Source organism: Hemicordylus capensis, chromosome 3, assembly GCF_027244095.1.
Source record: "Hemicordylus capensis ecotype Gifberg chromosome 3, rHemCap1.1.pri, whole genome shotgun sequence".
Taxonomy (NCBI): domain Eukaryota; kingdom Metazoa; phylum Chordata; class Lepidosauria; order Squamata; family Cordylidae; genus Hemicordylus; species Hemicordylus capensis.
The window spans coordinates 289,811,179-289,825,785 of record NC_069659.1 but is presented as its reverse complement, the minus strand read 5'-3'; the positions used below and the strand labels follow the sequence as shown (position 1 = coordinate 289,825,785).

At 44.1% G+C, this 14,607-nt stretch overlaps 1 long non-coding RNA gene across 1 annotated transcript in view; it reads left to right on the top strand.

Annotated features, from left to right (window-relative positions):
• The window catches only part of LOC128349932 (uncharacterized), a 71,387-nt gene that overhangs the window by 29,053 nt on the left and 27,727 nt on the right, over positions 1-14,607 (top strand). Inside the window, exon 2 of the long non-coding RNA XR_008319075.1 lies at positions 10,462-10,649. This is a non-coding gene — a long non-coding RNA (uncharacterized LOC128349932). The remainder of the gene's footprint in view (positions 1-10,461; positions 10,650-14,607) is intronic.

Below are 14,607 nucleotides of genomic sequence, written 5' to 3'. Positions count from 1 at the left end.
AATTCTTCTTGCCTATTATCAGAGTGGTGATTTACCAGATAGTTTGCTTTCCTGTGGATTTTAGATCTCTGCCCTACAAACATTGTACCTTCTCTTTGGATTCCCACATCTTTTAGGTAAATGGCACAGCCTTATGTTTGTAGACAGCAGTTTAGGTCGTTGGTGCCTGGCACTCAACATACTCCTCATTCCTTTTTGCTCAGCATGTTTTAAACCAAGTCCATTTATATTAGTTTTCAGGATCTTATGCAGTCACTTATAGTGGGTTCAACTTTCTATGGCTACGTGTAAACCTAAGATTATCCAGTTACTTGGCAGCAATTTTCCTTTCTCTGGCAGGTTGTCAGGCTGGAGAATTGCCAAAACATGCTGCTGTTTTCTTTATTGTTTTCTGAATTACGCCGATCTGCAGCTTTTCACTTCTTGACCTGCATGAGGTGTTGATTGAATTTAGTGTGCCAGATGGTTATTACAGCTCATGTACCATCATACTGATGGCTTCTTCAATAAAGGCTCTTCTGGGTTACAGTGTGTACTGACAGTGAACTTATATTAGGCAAATATTTAGTTGCGGTGGCTTCCTTTCTGTTGTAAAATGCAACATGAGGGCTAAGAACCACCAAGTCCAGATTAGATTTCTCAGTTATGATTTCCATTAGATGACTGTTACCAGTTTTGATTCAGAGCCCTTTGCAGACTGGAGATGTTAAGATGCTCAAGAGTCCTGGAGGATTCAAAATTTAATATACCAGAGGAAGTCTTGTTGTCCTGCTTTTGAGGGAGATGTGAATCCTCCTTGATCACATTTCCATAATTATGAGTGGCTCTAGACATTCAGAGATGTCAGATGGAGGACCACAAGTACAACAGCCTTGCACTTTCCTGCATTCCTAGTGCCCAAAAAAGAATGTCAACAACTCTGTTATGGTGGAGTTTGTGTGTTTGTTCAGACATTAAGGAGAGATGAAAGAGGGGAGCCAGAGGAGAAATAGGAAATATGAGACTCTTCTGCATCCTATTCCTCCCTCATCTCCAGTCTGAAGCTGTTCTATAGAAATAGTTTATTTTTGGTCACTGACCAGAAAAATACAGATACATCAAATTCACAGAAACATTAAAAACTACAATTTTACAAAAACTAAAAAACCCCTACAATTTTACAAAAACTGTAAAAACTACAATATAATAACACATGCATTGTTTTGATAGCTCCCAAGTCACCGAGGCAGAATCTCTCTGCAAACAGGGCTTTATTAAATCTGCCTTTGAGCACAGCAGTGTGCAAGATGTTAAACTGATCCTGGGTAAATACCCTGCGATACTTGGCTATAGTGATCTGGTTGAGATATCAAACAGATCGTGTATGTACTCAAGATTCAATCAATCAATCTTTATTATGGTCACAAACCAGCATAAAGTATAAGGGTGATTACAAGTTAAAATGAGAGCAGGTAAAAGTGATTACATTGATTGTACTCAAGATTTGGTTACCTAACACTGCTCCTCTTGGGATAAGGCCTTGATCAGTCTGCCGTTCTACATCTAAGACTCTGACAGAGCACCAACTTGGCTTGGTCAAAGCCCATTGCGGGAAGTTGTTCTATAAGTATTAAATTCCATTTGGACACCAGGAGCTGTAAGTAAGTATGTTAGGTTTGGATGCCCTGTGGCCTTGTGTAGTCTTGTAAAGAACAGAACTGTACATTTCTTTATAATATCAACAATGTTGTAATAAAGGTATAGAATCATGAAATTTCACTCAGTGCACAGTGGCACTGATACAGCAGCAGTTGACAGGGGCGTATCTAGGGGTCGGACAGGCAGGGCACGCGCCCTGGGCGCCGCTTGAAGGGGGCGCCATTTTTAAAAATCAATTTTTTTAAAAATGGCCACTGAAAACAAAATGGCCACTGTGCATGCTCAAATGGCCTCTGTGAGGCCCCCATGTCAGGCCTCACAGAGGCCATTTGAGCATGTGTGGCAGCCATTTTGTTTTCAGCTATATATATATATATATATATATATATATATATATATATATATATATGCCACCACACATGCTCAAATGGTCCCTGCAAAGCCCTAGAGGCCAGCGAGGGGAGCGGGAACCTTTGCAGACCCACCCCACAGCCTTTAGGGGCTACAGGTATTTTTTCTTTAAAAAATTAATATAATATAAGTCACTGTACACATACTCAGTTTGGCACTATGTACAGAGAATCAGGGCTTGTGAATAATGAGCTGAAGCTTATGAGCTAGGATTGTATTCATTTGCTCTTTGCTTCTTGTTATAAGTGAGTTAAATGTGATGTCTTAATAATATGGCTATTAATGGTGAGTTTGTCTTTCAATCAGTGTGAAATTAGTATTAATTAGCCTTAGTATTAAGGCCCACTGGGAGTTTCTTGCTCTCCTTCTCTCATTTTAACTGTCTTTCTGAAATACTAGAATATATTCCAAGCAGTGACACAGTTTACTCTGCATATCTTTTAATTATTTTCAGAGTAAATAGGGAAAAGTCAAATTCTCAATTTCTTTTAAAAACTTATGTAATAGTGATGATACAATGCATAGTAGAGAATTAGACATTAGTCTTCCAAGTATACCTCCACATAGTATTTGGGTATTTCATGAGCCCCAGCATACTGAAATTTGTAGTTTTCTAAATTGTTTTTGAAAAATTAAAAGATTAACGAGCTTGACTGGTATTTTTCAGCTGATATTATGGTAAAGTTATCTGAAAGATGGGTGTTGGGTGTTTGGACAAGGGGCGCAATTTCAGTGCTTGCCCTAGGCACTATTTTCCCTAGATACGCCTCTGGCAGTCGAATAAAGCCACAAAATTAGGGTCTGCAATAGTATTCTGTATGTGCTTATTAGGAAACATAAGATGACAGACGTTCTAGACACATTCAGGTGGACATGTATTATCTTCATGCTTATGAACTTCTTGAACGGCCAAGAAGTTTTATAAGATGTCCTTCAAATCAAATTTCTCACAAAGCAATTTCAGTTAGGTTATTGTGCTTTCACATGGCTGAACTTGGCCGCTGACTGACCTGCTGTGGAACCACACTGGGGCCAGTTATGAATGATAGCGGTTTTTGACATGGCACTATTGCCATGACATTATCATTTTATTTTATGGACAATGAAATCATTCTCTCTCTCTCTCTCTCTCTCTCTCTCTCTCTCTCTCTCTCTCTCTCACACACACACACACACACACACACACACACACACACACACACATTCTTACTATATTTATTTCTCAACCTGATTGCACGGTGAGTGTAGTCTAAAGAAATATGAAAAATATGAATTATTTCATACACTGGATGAAAGCTGCATGATTGTGTGGAACTTGAATGTTAGTTTTATGGAGCAAGAAAAAGGTGATACTCCTCTAGTCCAATCACTTCCACTGAGAATGATCAAAACTGGACTTAAACTTTCAAACGCTGTCTTAGTTCAGTCCTTTGCCCATTTATTTCCATCTGTCTCTTGGAAGCACCACACTTCTTATATCCTAAAATTTCATTTCCTGCTTGGTGCAGCTGCAGTACATCCGTTATCTTGTAATCAACCAAGTCTTCCTCCTGTTTCCAGCTCATGATTGCCTAGCAGACAAAGAAAAAAATAATTCTCTGGCATATTTGGTGTTGTGAAATCCCATCCGTTTTCTTTTGCTCTTGTCCAGGAGGTTATAACCTCATATACTACGATTGCCTGCCTTCCCCAGCATTCTTTACAAGGCAGATATACTGTTATCTTGGCTATATTCTTGCAGTTTAATTGCATATTATGCAATGACTAAGCTTTGGACAGTTGATGCAAATATAACTCCAGTTTGGGCATAGAATTTTAATTGGATTTCCATTTCCCACTCTCAGATAGCACTATTGAAAGTGTAGTTAAATATAATAAGATAATAGAAAATAGGGAGTGTGTAGACTTGTTAAAAGTTAAACCTAAATATTCTGTTACAATTAAGATTAATTACCACAGTGGGAATGTGCCAATGTGTGATATATATTGCTAATGTTCTTAAGAAAGCTTCTGTATAATGTCCCTTCTACCAAGAATGTATAATAGCCTCTCATTGCCGCCTCTCTCTCTGTCTCTCACTCTCTTTCCCACTCCAGCACCAAATGTCTTGGTGCTGAAGGAGAGAGATAGAGAGCACTCACCGGTGCTTACACAACATCACCATGGTGACAAGAGGCCAGTCAGTGAAACAGCTGCTGCTGCTGCTGGATTCACACTGCCTCACCAGCCTGCAAGCAGCAGTGACATTCTCCAGAAGGCCGTCTCTGAGGTGGAAGAGGGGGCTGAGGTGGGGATGGTAGGCCAGTGAGGGAGGCAGAGGATGGGGCCAGTGAGGAGGCCAGCAAGATAAGACTTAGGGTGGGGCCTGTGAGGAGACCAGCAAGATAAGCCCTTAGTCAAAGGTGGTGGCAGAGGAGGTAAGGTGAGTCAGTGGTCCCAGGTAAGAGGGTGATGCTTGCAGGAGAGTGCAATGGAGTGCCTGAGCATGCCACCCCATGGCACTTGCTGCCTGAGGCCATCACCTCACCTTGCCTCATGGGGGAGCTGCCCTTGATTGGTGTCACACTTGTGTAATGAGTTGCTTTCATGAGCATTCTTGTGGCAGCATTCTGGACCAGCTGAAGTTACTGAACCATCTTCAAAGACTGTCTTATTTCTTAGGTTATTACAGTAGTCTGTCCTGGATATAACTTATGCATGCGTGTCTGATATAATAGCCTTCTCCTTCAGAAAGGTACATGGCTGATACACTCACCAAAGCTAATAAAAGGGTCTCCTGGCCATCACTGCCATCTGGGTTTCCAGGAGTACCCTCAAACCACAGACTTGGTCCATTGGGGTGGGGGTGGGGATTTCATCCAAAGCCAGAGATTCCTCACTCTCCAGATTGACATACTAACCCACAGCCTCCAGCATGTCTAGATTAAGCTTCATTTTGACTTCATCTTGACCAGAACTTCCTCTAAACACCAATTCATGGTTTACACTGCCTTCCTGGTATCAGATAACTTAAATTAGAGGCAGAGCTGGGTGCTGTCAGTATACTGATGGCACCACAACCCAAACCCTTGGATGGCCTCCCTTGGCAATTTCATGTAGATATTGAACAGCATGGCAGACAGAATAGAACCTTGTGAGACCCCATAAGTCAGCAGACAAGATGTAGAGCAGAAGATTCCCAGAACCACCTTCTTGGACCAGTCTTCCTGATAGGATCAGAGAAATCATCTGAAAGCATCAGATAAATCACGGTGCCCTCTAACCCCAATTCAGAAAGATGACCCAGCAGGATACCATGGATGATAGTATGGAAATCTGTTGAGAGATCCAGGAGAATGAACAGGGTCGTACGCCCCCTGTTTATCTCCCAATAAAGATCAGCCATCAGGCTTCTGTCCTGAAGCCAGCCTGGAAGGGATCCAAATAATCAGTTTTACCCAAACCACCTGGAGCTGAGCTGAGAAGTAAAGAGTAGTATGTGTGCAAGAGTAATCATACTGCAGATTTAACACTACCAATAGGACTTTCATATCACCCCCAAATGATTTGCAGTATAATACTTTTCAATAGATTCAGGTCACACACTCGGCTGCCAATAACCAAGCATTAAATTATGAAGGGATGTGGAAATCACGTGATATATGGGCATGTATTAACTCACACAACAGGTACTATACATATACCGTAGCATTCTGGACAAGGTTAAATTTAGTGCTAAATTTGGTTAATGGTTACAAAAAGTATGAAATGAGTGCACAAAAGATCTCAATGCACACTTCCAATTGTTTGCTTGAAAATAGCTCATGCTTACTATGAATCACTATAAATTGCTCACTCAAACCTACTTTATATGTAGCTTTGGCTCTACCAGCTCAGGCAGAAAGCCCTTTACATGTGAGTGTCCTGTTGTGTCTGAACTCGCATATCTGCTTCATTCTTCAGTATATTAAAACACATTCCCTCCGAACCTTATTTGTTTCACTTGGAATATCATTTTGTGTGGTGTTTCAATAAGTAGCACTGCAATCCATGAGATCAGACTATAATGTCAGTGAGATAGGAGGGACACAATGCTGGCTGATGCACCGAAACACAGCTGGAGGTATAGTTTTTATCGTACTCACCCAGACAGCATCAAAACCAGCAGTTTCTTAGGCTAGTGCAAACAATGCAGATTAGAACAGACTTTTGCTGGAAGTAGCTCTATCTGCACATAGCTCTGGAATTTTATTTTTGAACTATTTCATCCCTCATAAATTCTTGTGTTTCCTGTTTTGACTGGCACAAGATCTAAAATGACAAAAGCTTAATAATGCTGCTGAGTTTGATCTGTTTGTTGTTTAGTATCTACGGAGCTAGAATGTGAGAAATCTATGGGTGGAATTCTGTTTTTCCAGCCCTAAGCAGAGTTTCCATGAGAAATCCATCTGCCTCATTCCATTTGCACTGCCATTTCTTCAATACATATTTTCAATCAATTGCTTCAGTTAATGATTATGGATGTTTTGGCTCTGATTCTTTCTATTCACAGTTTCCTTAAATAATGGATTATGTAGTTGTAAGGCTGCATAATCCATCATGTGTGTATTGCTCATAAGTATTGCTCATATTTTGGTGCAGAAGACATAAAATATTGGAAAATACAAATGGATTGACTCATTTAAAGGATCAAAAGAACATACATGGGTTTGCATGAAAGGTTTAAATGTCACAAGAAGGCAAGACGTATTTCTTCTTTTTGTGTGTGCAGTAAGTTGGCCTCAGGTAGGGCTGGGCCCTGGCTGACGGCCTACAGGCTGACACACATCAGGGAACCAGTCTAGACTCATCATGGGCCATTGTGTGCGCTTGTGCATGTGCATGTGTGCATGCATGCGTGTATGTCTGGCTGTGCTGCAAAAGCAAACAACCAAACAACCAAACACCAACCAAAGCAACCAACACAATTCAAAGCCAGCAAGCCAACCCCCCCCCCCAAAAAAAACCCCACCCGCCTATGCTCCACCACAGCCTCCGATGGATGCTGGCCCTGGGGCACCAGTCCATCATCACAAGCCAGTGATGCGTGCGGTGGCGGGTGCATGCGTGGAAGTTACTTCCGTATTTTGCAGACAACAAGGGGGCAGGGGCGGCAGGGAGGACTGCTGCCGCCCCAAAGATTTTACTTGAAAATGGAGCGCCGGAGGGGGAAAAGCGGAGGGAGAGGTAAGCACAATCCCCCCCGCCCTTAAAGCAACACACACACACCCCGGCGACGGTCCTTTGGACCGCCTGACCAGTGAACCAGTTCACAGGCCTCCAACATGGCCTGCGAACCAGTTTGTGCACATCCCTAGCATGCTGCCCTCAGCACATTGGCACTATTGTCGGTGACCATGAAGCCCCTGTGGAGGTTTGGCCACAGACAGCCATTCCTCCACCTGGCACCAAACTGTTGTTGGGCCCTGTTGACTCCATTAGCCCTGATGCAACCTCCCTGCCTGCCCGGTACAGAGAGGGCACCACCATCCTACTGAAGGTGGTTTATGAGGGGATCCAGTACTTGGGGGCAAGCAGCTGGAGCAGCTGACAGAAGCCTGTGTTCTCCACCATCTGAAATGGCTGGTCGTCCAGAGCCATTATGTCCTCAATGGCCCAGGTAATGAGATGTATCTCTGGGTGACTAGACTGCTTACCCCACTGGATGTGCCCGCTGTGTGACAGGCAATATGCCCTGCTTGAGAGCAGGAGCATGTCTCTTGCCATTGTTAGCGGGCACAGAAACCGGCCTAGCACCACCAGCAGGAGTGAGGATGTGGTGACAGCCATTAGCTTGGATGGTGTTTAAAAGGGGCTTAGACAAATTCATGGAGAACAGGTATATCAATGGCTGCTAGCCCATAACCATGGGCTACCTCTAGGCTCAGAAGTAGGATGCCTCTGAATATTAGTTGCAGGGGAGCAACAGGAGGAGAGAGGGCATACCTTCACCTCTTGCCTGTGGGGTTCCCAGAGGGGTCTGGTGGGCACCATTTGAAACTGGATGCTGGACTAGATGCGCCTTGGGCCTGATTCAGCAAGGCAGTTCTTATGTTCTTGTTCATATTATTTTGTGCAAAGGGTCTTCCACACCTTTTGCTGAAAGCATGAAGACTAGGAATACAGAGAACAAGTGAAACCCTTTCCCCTATTCCACACAATCATCAAAATGTGTGAATATGGTTTATATTCAACTCTTTTTTAGTTTTCATTTTGGTGGCAAGTCTAAGTTATTTGGACGTGGATCATCTGCACCTCAACAAAAGTGTTGACAAGTTGTTTCCTTCTGCTCAAGACATGAGACAAAGAAGTCTATGGAATCATGCATTTTCCTTTACCTGTCGGATGTTATTAAAAGCAGTCAAAGATAATAAGCTACAGTCTAATTAGAAAATAAGGAGAGTTAAACAATAGGTTGCATTCCTCTCTCTCTTTTTTATGACTAGCTTCATTGCACAGAGTACATTTAATCTGCATTGGTAAACATGAGAGAAAAAAGCCCTAAATATTTAAAATCTGAATCTGTCAGACTACCTACACCTCAATGTCAAATGTGAAGGGAATCTTTATATAAGAACATAAGAACAGCCCTGCTGGATCAGGCCCAAGGCCCATCTAGTCCAACATCCTGTTTCACACAATGGCCCACCAGATGCCACTGGAAGCCTACAGCAGGAGTTGAGGGCATGCCCTCTCTCCTGCTTTTACTCCCCTGCAACTGGTACTCAGAGGCATCCTGCCTTTGAGGCTGGAGGGGGGTGACCTATAGCCCTCCAACTAGTAGCTATAGTTGGAGGGCTATACTCCAAACTCTTTATTTCTGTAACGCTTCCAGCCCAAGCTTATCTTCTGTCAAGGATAGGATAAGCTTTGGGTCGAGCCTCTGCTTTGCATGCAGGAGGTCTGGGAAACACACCTGCCTGAAACCTTGGTGAAGCCTCTGCTAGTCAATGTAGACAATACTGAGCTTGATGGACCAGTGGTCTGACTCTGTAGAAGGCAGCTTCCTATGTTCCTATGTCGATAGCAGTGCAAGTAGGATAACATTGCAACTAAGTATTCCTTCAAAGGAGTCAGATAGTCTTACTGCAAATGTGTAGATGGAAATATCATGAGTTTCCCTCATTAATGATAATAATGTGCTCAATGCTTATAACATCTCAGTGCTGTACAATGTTAAGAAACAATCAGGGGCATAGCAAGATTTCTGGTGGCCCATGGACAAGCTGCCATGGACACCATGTGTGCTAACCACACCTTTTCAACTTACATTATCATGTTGATGCAGGGGTTCTCCAGGTCCAGCATGGAGAACCAATATGAGATGGCCCCTTGTCCTCTCCAGTTGGTGGAGTGCTTTCTTTGCTGGCTGGATGCTTCGTTTCCCCTTCCCCTTCCCCTTCCCCTTCCCTTCCCCTTCCCCTTCCCTTTCCATGGCAGGGGGGTGGTAGTGAATTGAGGGCCTTGGCTGCCCTCCCCCAGGGCCCCACAGCTCAGGGATATTCTCCCTTTGCTTGATTACCCCTGTGTGCATGGCTGGAAACAGTGTTAAGAAACAGTTCCGGCCTGCTTTTGTAGGGCAATCCAAAACAGAGTATTATTTTGCCAGCTGGTTAACATGGATACATGAGAGCTGAATCTGCAAGGCTAGCTATTGATTGATTGATTGATTGATTGGCAAGGTAGCAAAGTGGTATCACAGAGAGAGAAGAATATAGCTGGGGAAGAACTGGTCATGGGCGTGTGAACTGAAAAAAATGATGAGGAAAATAAATTGCTGCTTAATGTGTCTCTGAATGTTTAGTTGTGCAGAAACAATGATGACTAGAAAATAAATGGCCACGACAGAAAAGTCAATAGATAGGCGACTGGACAATGGGTAGCACAATGAGCAATGTAACAAATGCTGACAGTGGTAGTGCAGATTGTCACGCAACCAGGCGAAGGAAGAGATTGGGAATCAATGTAGAACAATTAGTTGGACATTTCTGAAGAAATGTAGCAAAAGGAGTGGCAGGAAATGGCTCAGACAGCTTTATCTCTCTTGTAACTTGCAATCTTACTGTTAAGTCTTTCCCCAGCTTCTGCCTTCGACATGTTACACATGAAAAGGTGACAGTCAACAGAAGAGAGAGGTGTCATTCTCTAAGGGCTGAGTGGCAGGGGCTTTCCAGCCTCAGTTTTGTTTGGGACCTCCCTGGACCTTTCATTTCAGGGTGAAACGTATCAGCCAGGGCACTAGAGCGAATCATATACAGCCTTCTGTTAAGCTGCCCTGCTGAAATCTTGCCAGGAGCTCCAACAAAGAGACCGGTTTGGGGATGAGTTGGAACGGGGAGAGGGGTGTTAATAGGTATGTATCAGTAGCCCTCCTCTCATGTGTTCTCTTCTCAGGCCACCGGATCAAAGGGCATTGAGTCCTAGACATCCAGCAATCTACAATGAGCCTGGGAGTCGGAAAGGGTAGCCAGTCAGCCAACAAAAGCAACACTCTTGACCATACAGTCACCGAGAGTGGAAGATGGAACAGATGGCAGCAGGTGTGGGGTACAGTCAGGCTCCAGATCAGCTGGCCAATAGAAGTGAGCACGCATGTTTTATTCTATATATTCAGGGAGCAACTATCCTGTATTTACCGGATACTAGATTTAAGAGCATTCTGAATTATGCGCAGAAATGCAAGAGTAGGGCCATTTCCATATAGCCATAAAGTGCTGGATATTCAAAGCTTCCATGTAAGTTCCAAGCAGAGTCTTACTTTCTGTGCATACACTGTGGCAGGCTTCCATGCTGCTTCCTAGTGTACTCTTATCCTCTGTACACATGCTGAGCAGGGAAGGGACCTCACAACATTTTCTCAGCATCACCCACCAGCCAGCTCTTGCACTCCGAGAAGAAAACTCATCTCTTTTTATTACTGCTTTTGTGGCAACTGTGAAAACTGTGCAGGTTCCCTGCTCAGTTAGATCGTGCTAGTAGGAAGTAGGGTGGAAGCCTGAAGTGGCATGTGTACAGGGAGTAAGAATGCACTTGGAACTTAGCATGTGCTCTGCCGTTAAGCTACAGTGCCATTCGTTTCACCAGGCAATGCCAACACCTTTTCAAGCTTTCCTTTGCATCCATAAGGGCTAGGGACTTGCTTTATAAAACAATAACATTTAATATGAAATCACAGTGGGGCAGTTCAGATGATACTTTCAAGTGCACATTTAGTATATCTGTGTGTTTTTTTAATATCCACTTGATAGACACATTCAGACCAATGTGGTGTTAATGAAACTGCCTCGAGGGTGATTGGCCTGCACCTCCTAATTCGGACGAATGTGGGGAATTTGGCTCAAAGGGGGAGACAGTTCCAATCAGCCTTAATTTGTGCAAGCATGTGAACTCAAGAAAATTGGCTTGAGAGAGAGGTTTGAATTAAATCAAAAAGGAGTTTATTAAAAATAAAACCAGACTAAATTACAATGTGGCCCTAGTTTAAAGGCACTACAAATATGCTAAGAGAGAAACAGACTATTGTAAGGCACATTTAGCTTAAAGTTCCAAATTATGTGTAAATTCCCAGGTGGGCTAGAGTTACTTTAAGAGAGGGTCAAGATTTCGGAAATAAGGGAAAGGGATAAATTCAGCCCTGAAGGAGCCGGGCAAGAGGCTATATTACTTGTTCTGGAGATGAACACCAAGGGTCTGCTGGAGTCTCTTGTTACAGTCTGCTGGGGTCCAGTGAATGGCACAAGGGAACACTGAGATGTTTCACAGTGGGAGTCCCACAAGGAAGCACACTGGGTCATGGAATCAGGGATACTAATGGAATTAGGGATACCCAAAATGTGCCTTGAGGGCACTTGTCTTTTGTCCTGCTCTGCTCAACAGGGGAGCCCAGACAACCTTTTTTTGTGTCTTAGTCCTTCCTGAGTAGGAATGTGTGTGAACTGCCTATGGCATTCAAGGCTGATTGTGAGGACAATTGGAGCATGCAGGTGTGTTTAAAGAATATCCTGGGCTGGGAAGAGCTTCCCAATAATTCTATCAACAGTTTTGATAGGCACACTTTCAAAGTTACATCACTAACTCATCCCTATTATAATGGAGGCTGCAGTTGTACTTCTCTTATCTGTCTTTTCTGCCTTCCCTTCCTGGCCTGATTGCTTTGTTAACAACAGGTGTTATCTCTCTTTGCAAGTGGAAGAGGGGAGTTTAGAAATCATTCCAAGGCTGAAATGATCCTGAATGCCAGACACTTGTACTAGCCAGTTCTGGAGTCTGCTTAGCCATGGCCCCCTTATAGAGAGGGCGTATGGATCGAATCCCCTTTCCAATTCATGGGGCTTGCAGCTAAATCTAAGGGCGACCAGTCCACTGCCAACTAAGCGACTTGTCCCCATGTATAACATAGAGTAGGAGCTCACATTGCGCTTCAGCTCCTGAGCATAGCAAAATTGCAATCTCCAAGCCTAGCGATGCAGTTGCAACCAGGGAGGCTTCTGGGAGTGAGCAGAATAAGCTCAGCTGGTAACAGTGGGTAGAGTGTATTCTTCCATTCACATGTTTAGAATCCTACTATACCTTCATTTCACAGATGCAGTCCTAACACCACTCTCTCTCTCTCTATGGTCCCCAGGCTTCCTTTGTTGTATTTCCTGCTTCAAATACAGCACCTTCCCATAGAGATAAACAAAGGTGCACCTAGGTAATTTTGGAGCCTGGACCTAAAGGCTTTTGGAGGCTCCCCCCTGCTTTGGAGGCCCCCCTTACACACGTGTGCACACTGTGACACACAGAGTATGTTTTAACACATAGGTTCTTAAAGGCACAAAGAGCAACTGAACTCACAAGAATGTAAGAAGAGAAAACAGGTTTATTTATGCAAATAAGCATTAGCAGAGACATTTTGCAACTTAACATATTCCCACCCCACATATTTATTTCCCCTCCCCCATTCTGTCTCTAAATCAGAGGTCATGCTTGGCTGCCCAGAACAGTAACAGGTCAGCGCCACCCAGGGCAGACTAAGGAGGATTTGGAGGACCCCCAGGGGGTTTGGAGGCCCTAGACTTCGGCCTGGAAAAACTAGATAGATGTTTCTATCTTTTGTGTGTTAGTCTGGGAGTTTATGTCAGTGAGTGAGTGAGTTAGATTAGATATTAGTGAGCAATATAGTGTGCTCCATATGGGGGGGGCTTTTATAGGAAAGAATCCGTTTCCAAGCCCACAACCCCAGATTTCTGCCTTAAGGGACCTGCCTGGTGGTCTAGATCAGTGTTTCTCAAACTTTTTGGAGTCAAGGACCGCTAAATTCTTCGTGCAGAGTTTCAAGGACCGCTACATTCTTCATGCGCAGTTTCCCGGACCAGCAGTTAGTAAAGGGGTTTCAAGTCTGTCTATCTATCTATCAGACTTCTATACTGCCCAAAACTTGCATCTCTGGGCAGTTTAGAATGAAAATAATATAAGCATTAAAATAATTAAATTTGGAATCTTTTGCAAACATTGAATATTAGGGGTTCTTAACCTTGGGTCCCTCAGTTAAACTCCCATAACCCCCAACAACAATGGCATTTGGCCATTATGGCTGGGGATTATGGGAGTAGAAGTCCACCAACGTCTGGGTACCCAAGGTTGAGAACCCCTGAATCTAAAAGCCTGGGTGAACAAATTTGTCTCCAGTATGTCTGGAGTAGAGGTGCTTGTGATTACTCAATGGAGAGGGGATGTTGGGCCATTAGAAAAATTCAAAAGCTACACGGGGCCAATGAAAACAACATACAAGCAAGCCCCACTGATGCAAGAGGGAAACAGTGTTCCCTCTCAAGGCGCCTCGACCACAACAGGCAGCTGGGTTTCAATCAACCAACCTTTGGCTGCAAACAATGAGCATGCAAGAACCAGCAGCCCTTCAAGTGGCGCCCACTGCCATACTTTTTCCTCCATGCCCCCGCATCGCATACAGTTTGAAGCTGTAAAGATAGGGAATAAGATAGCTATAGGAAGATCTCAGCAGCACGTGGAGGCAAGGCACAAGAAGGGTCCCATGCCTCCGTGATACTCTTCCTCTTCTGTGCCATGTGCAAAATTGAGGAAGTGAGTGCCTTGATTTCAGTTGGGGAGGGGGGGGTTGACTCCCAGTCAGGGACCGGCACTCAACCCTTCGGGGACCGGCAGCGGTCCAGGGACCGGTGGTTGAGAAACACTGGTCTAGATTCCTCCACCCCACCTTGGGCTTTCTCCTCTTGCAACTTATCTGTTTCAATCCTTCACTCCCAACCTGACTGGGATCTTCTGGGTCAAAATGAGGGATGTGCATGGAGCCCATTCTAAGGACCTGGACCTGGGGTTGGTTCAGCGCCGGGGTGGGGTGGGGGTGGACCTTTAAGGGCAGGGGAGGGTGTACTAACATAACATGAAACTGGAGGTGAAGGGTTCAATTTCCAAATGTCCGAATGCGGGCAACCGAAGTTAAGAAAGAAAATGGACCTGCGGCTCCCTTCCCCAGACAGTGATTTTTACCTTCAGTTTGTAGTGAGGTCCACCACCTGG